Source organism: Erithacus rubecula (genome assembly GCF_903797595.1).
Source record: "Erithacus rubecula genome assembly, contig: scaffold_539_arrow_ctg1, whole genome shotgun sequence".
Taxonomy (NCBI): Eukaryota; Metazoa; Chordata; class Aves; order Passeriformes; family Muscicapidae; genus Erithacus; species Erithacus rubecula.
In genome coordinates, this window is record NW_027635799.1 from 50,897 (window position 1) to 56,896 (window position 6,000).

The 6,000-nt window shown below is 45.5% G+C and overlaps 1 protein-coding gene across 3 annotated transcripts in view; it reads right to left on the bottom strand.

Moving 5' to 3' along the window:
- The window catches only part of GATAD2A (GATA zinc finger domain containing 2A), a 34,064-nt gene extending 28,569 nt beyond the window's left edge, over positions 1-5,495 (bottom strand). For all 3 annotated transcript variants that reach the window (XM_079332816.1, XM_079332814.1, XM_079332815.1), the window contains exon 1: positions 5,434-5,495. The gene's annotated coding sequence lies outside the window, so the exon portion shown is untranslated. The remainder of the gene's footprint in view (positions 1-5,433) is intronic.
- Between the last annotated feature and the right edge of the window lie 505 nt (positions 5,496-6,000).

Below are 6,000 nucleotides of genomic sequence, written 5' to 3' on the forward strand. Positions count from 1 at the left end.
CCAATTTTTTTTTTTTTTCTGCGAATTTTTATTTTTTTCCTTTCAAGATTTAGAAATTCATCTCCGAGGAAATTCCCAAACTTTTATTTATTTTTATAAATTCAGCACCAATCCCCACTCAAAACTTCGGGATAACAACAGGTGGAAAAAACGCGATTTTTTTTAAATTTTTTTTTTTTTTTAACGGGCGGAATTTTGGGAATTCCCGGCAATAAAGGGGTGGGGGAGGGGCATTGCCGGGCCGGCACATCAAGGGTTAAGCGCTGCCATTTCCGCGCCATTCCCGAGAAATCTCCGGGAACAAAATGGCAGCGCTTAACCCTTGAGGTGCCGGAGGGAGCGGGGAATTCCCGCCGGGAATCCCGGGATGGCTCCGCCCACCCGAAAATCCCGGCGGGAATTCTCCGATCCCGAATTTTTCTTTTTTTTTTTTTTTTTTTAATTTCTCAAAACTTTGCAGGGATTAATTCCATGGAATTCCTGAGATTTCTATCGGGAATTTATCACAACCCCCCCCCCCCCCCTCCCCCTCCCATCCCCCCGCTAATTCCCATCGGGATTTTATCCCGATTTTTTCACAAATTTATTGTGAGTGATTTCCGGGCTGAGAATTCCCTGAAATTCCCGGGATTCTTTTCATTCCCATCGGGATTTTATCCCGATTTTCTCAAAATTTCCCGGGCTGGGAATTCCCTGAAATTCCCGGGATTCTTTTCATTCCCATCGGGATTTTATCCCGATTTTTTCCCAAATTTCTTGTGAGTGATTCCTGAACTTTTCAAGGTGGGAATTCCCTGAAATTCCCGCAAATTCCTTTGATTCCCACCGGGATTTTATCCCGATTTTTTACTAAATTTATTGTGAGTGATTCCCGAACTTTTCAAGGTGGGAATTCCCTGAAATTCCCGCAAATTCCTTTGATTCCCACCGGGATTTTATCCCGATTTTTTTCCCAAATTTCTTGTGAGTGATTCCTGAACTTTTCAAGGTGGGAATTCCCTGAAATTCCTGCAAATTCCTTTGATTCCCACCGGGATTTTATCCCGATTTTCTCAAAATTTTCCGGGCTGGGAATTCCCTGAAATTCCCGGGATTCTTTTCATTCCCATCGGGATTTTATCCCGATTTTTTCCCAAATTTCTTGTGAGTGATTCCTGAACTTTTCAAGGTGGGAATTCCCTGAAATTCCCGTAAATTCCTTTGATTCCCACCGGGATTTTATCCCGATTTTCCCAAAATTTCCAGGACTGATTCCCGGGATTCTTTTCATTCCCACCGGGATTTATCCCGATTTTTTCCCCAAACTTTAAGGGAATCATTCCCTGGAATTCCCTGAAATTCCTGAGATTTCTATCGGGAATTTATCCCCCCTCCCCCCCCAAATCCCACCGGGATTTTATCCCGATTTTTTACCAAATTTATTGTGAGTGATTCCCGAACTTTTCAAGGTGGGAATTCCCTGAAATTCCCTCAATTCCTTTCATTCATATTGGGATTTAATCCCGATTTTTTCCCCAAATTTCCCGGGAATTATTCCCGGACTTTTCAGGGTGGAAATTCCCTGAATTCCTTTGATTCCCACCAGGATTTTATCCCGATTTTTTTCCCAAATTTCCTGAAAATTCACTGAAATTCCCACCGGGATTCCCATCAAATTCCCCCCCAATTCCCACCGGGATTTTTCCCAAAATTCCACAGATTCATTTCCAGACTGGGAATTCCCTGAAATTTCCTGGAATTCTCCCTGTTCCAAAATTATTTGGGAATTATCCTGAAGTTCCTCCAGCACAGAGGAAAAAAATTTGGGATAAAATCCCTGGAGCAGCTCCAGGAATTCCAGTCCCACCTGGGAATTCCCTTGGGAATTCTGGAATCTCGGGATGGAATTTTTATTCAAATTTTTTGGAGGAATTCCCACAGGAATTTGGAGAAAATCATCCTTAAAATTCTTGAAAATTTGGAAAAATGGGGAACAGCAGCAGCCAGGAAAAATCCAGGGGGGAATTCCTGGAATTTCTGGGGAATTCCTGGAATTTTTGTGGAATTCCAGGTGAATTTTCTCTGTGGGGAGCTGGAATTCTGGAAGGAATTTGGGGATTTCATGGGAATTCTGGGAATTTTTTGGTTGATTGGAAAATTTGATTAAAGCCACAAAAATTCTTTTAAAATTCCACTTTTCCCACAGGAATTATTCCCAAATTATTCCCATCTGGAAGATTCAGGACAGAAAATTTTTTGTTAATGTAGAGGAGGAAATCCAGGAGCAGAATTCCCAAATTTCCTGGGATTTTCCAAGCAAAACTTCCCATTATCAATTAATAATTAATTAATTAATAATTAATTAATGATCGATAAATATAATTTAATTATTCATCCACTGTTGATTCTTCCATTCCAAATTCCTCCCTGAAGGAGGAAAAAAAAAAAAATTCCAAGATTTATTTGTTGGGAAGCAACTGAAACATTCCTGCGCAAAATTAAATATTCATGAGATCATTTGAATATTCATGAGTTGATTTAAATATTCTCGACTAAATTTGAATATTAATGAGGAATCAAAATCGGATCTTTCCCAATTAATTCCTCATCAAGGAGGGAATTTCCTTAAAATATTCTCAGTCTCAGCAGCTTTTTCATGGGAATGGGGAAATTCCAAGCTGGGAATTCCTTGGAATTCCCAAAATTCCCACTGGGAATTCCTTCCCCACCTGGATTATCCTGGAAAATCAGAATTCCCAAAATTCCCACTGGGAATTCTTTCCCCACCTGGATTATCCTGGAAAATCAGAATTCCCAAAATTCCCACTGGGAATTCCTTCCCCACCTGGATTATCCTGGAAAATCAGAATTCCCAAAATTCCCACTGGGAATTCTTTCCCCACCTGGATTATCCTGGAAAATCAGGATTCCCAAAATTCCCACTGGGAATTCTTTCCCCACCTGGATTATCCTGGAAAATCAGAATTCCCAAAATTCCCACTGGGAATTCCTTCCCCACCTGGATTATCCTGGAAAATCAGAATTCCCAAAATTCCCACTGGGAATTCTTTCCCCACCTGGATTATCCTGGAAAATCAGAATTCCCAAAATTCCCACTGGGAATTCTTTTCTCACCTGAATTATCCTGGAAAACTGGAATTCCCAAAATTCCCACTGGGAATTCCTTCCCCACCTGGATTATCCTGGAAAACTGGAATTCCCAAAATTCCCACTGGGAATTCCTTCCCTACCTGGATTATCCTGGAAAATCAGAATTCCCAAAATTCCCACTGGGAATTCTTTCCCCACCTGGATTATCCTGGAAAATCAGAATTCCCAAAATTCCCACTGGGAATTCTTTCCCCCCCTGGATTATCCTGGAAAATCAGAATTCCCAAAATTCCCACTGGGAATTCCTTCCCCACCTGGATTATCCTGGAAAATCAGAATTCCCAAAATTCCCACTGGGAATTCCTTCCCTACCTGAATTATCCCAAAGAAAAGCAGCAGGAAAATCAGAATTCCCAAGGAATTTGTTTCTTTTTCCATGGAAATTCCCAATTTTTTAACAAAGGATTTCTCAGGAATTCCAGAGCTGTGGGATCCCAGGACAGGTGAGACCAGGACAGGTGAGACTGGGACAGAATTCCAACCCAAGTGGGATTTTATGGAATATCAGATTGGAATTGTTCAATTGATCTGGTCACACAGGTGAGACTGGGACAGGTGAGGGAAGAACCTGCACAGGTGAGACCAGGACAGGTGAGATGGGAACAGGTGAGACCCTGCACAGGTGAGATGGGAACAGGTGAGACCAGGACAGGTGAGATGGGAACAGGTGAGACCCTGCACAGGTGGGACCAGGACAGGTGAGATGGGAACAGGTGAGACCCTGCACAGGTGAGACCAGGACAGGTGAGACCCTGCACAGGTGAGACCAGGACAGGTGAGACTGGGAAAAGTGAGACCCCCCACAGGTGAGAGTCTCACAGGTGAGACTGAAACAGGTGAGGGGAAAACCTGAACAGGTGAGACCAGGCCAGGTGAGATGGGAACAGGTGAGACCCTGCACAGGTGAGACCAGGACAGGTGAGGGGAAAACCTGAACAGGTGAGACCAGATCAGGTGAGATGGGAACAGGTGAGGCTTCACACAGGTGAGACCCTGTTCAGGTGAGACCCTGCACAAACCAACACCTGCATGGGGGAGCAGAGAACTCCCACAAGGGAGCAGCACCTGGGACAGGTGAGACTGGGACAGGTGAGACCGGGACAGGTGAGAATGGGACAGGTGAGAGAGGGACAGGTGAGAGTGGGACAGGTGAGAGTGGGACAGGTGAGAATGGGACAGGTGAGAATGGGACAGGTGAGAGAGGGACAGGTGAGAGTGGGACAGGTGAGAGTGGGACAGGTGAGAGTGGGACAGGTGAGACCTGCACAGGTGAGATTTGCACAGAACAGGTGAGCACTGCCACAGGTAAGAACCCAGCCAGGTGAGAACCTGCACAGGGAACAGAGAGCACCTGGGCAGGTGAGGGGACACCTGACAGGGGAGACCAGGACAGGTGAGACCGGGACAGGTGAGACCGGGACAGGTGAGAGTGGGACAGGTGAGACTGGGACAGGTGAGACCTGCACAGGTGAGACTGGGACAGGTGAGACCTGCACAGGTGAGACTGGGACAGGTGAGAGTGGGACAGGTAAGACCTGGACAGGTGAGATCTGCACAGGTGAGACTGGGACAGGTGAGACTGAGACAGGTGAGACCTGCACAGGTGAGAGTGGGACAGGTGAGACCTGCACAGGTGAGACCAGGACAGGTGAGATCTGCACAGGTGAGACCTGCACAGGTGAGATCTGCACAGGTGAGACCAGGACAGGTGAGATCTCCCAAGGGAGCACCTGCCCAGGTGAGCTCTGCCCAGGACAGGTGAGAGCTGAGCCACGGCTCCTCCCTGGGCATTCCCAGCTCCAAACCCTTCCTAAATCCCAAATCCTGAATTCCAAAAATTCTCCAAAATCTCTAACCCCCAAAAATCTGAAACCCCAAAACCCCCAAATCCTAAACCTCTAAATCTCCAAAAATCCAAAACCCAAAAAATCCCAAATCCTCAAAATCATCAAACCCCAAAAATCCCCAAATCCTAAAAATCTCAAACCCCCAAAATCATCAAATCCCAAAATCCCTGAAATCCTAAAAACCCCCAAAATCCCAAATTTCCAATCCCATTCCAGCACTGCAGCAGAATCCCAGCAGAATTCCAGGATTTTTGGATCCTTTGGAATTTCCCAATCCCTTGGAAAATCCGATTTTTGGGAATTGGCTCCAATCCCTGGGGAGGTTTTTGGGAAGGTGTCCCTGGGGCTCCTCTCCAGCTTTTCCAGGGTTAAATTCCCTTTTCCCAAATTCCAGGCTGGGAATTTTGTGGAATTCCCGGGAATTCCCAACTCTCACCTGTCAGGGAAGGTCATGGGGTCGCGCTGGGATGAGCCGGAGCCGCGAGCTGGGGGAGAGAGGGGAGAGTGCCTGGAGTGCAGCATTCCCAAATTCCACATCCCAAAATCTGACATTCCCAAATTCCACATCCCAAAATCTGACAGTCCCAAATTCCACATCCCAAAATCTGACAGTCCCAAATTCCACATCCCAAAATCTGACAGTCCCAAAATCTGACAGTCCCAAATTCCACATCCCAAAATCTGACAGTCCCAAATTCCACATTCCAAATTCTGACAGTCCCAAAATCTGACAGTCCCAAATTCCACATCCCAAAATCTGACAGTCCCAAATTCCACATCCCAAATTCTGACAGTCCCAAAATCTGACAGTCCCAAATTCCACATCCCAAAATCTGACAGTCCCAAATTCCACATCCCAAAATCTGACAGTCCCAAATTCCAGCATTCCCAAATTACACATCCCAAAATCTGACAGTCCCAAATTCCACATCCCAAATTCCACATTCCCAAATTCTGACAGTCCCAAATTACACATCCCAAACTCCACATTCCAAAATTCACA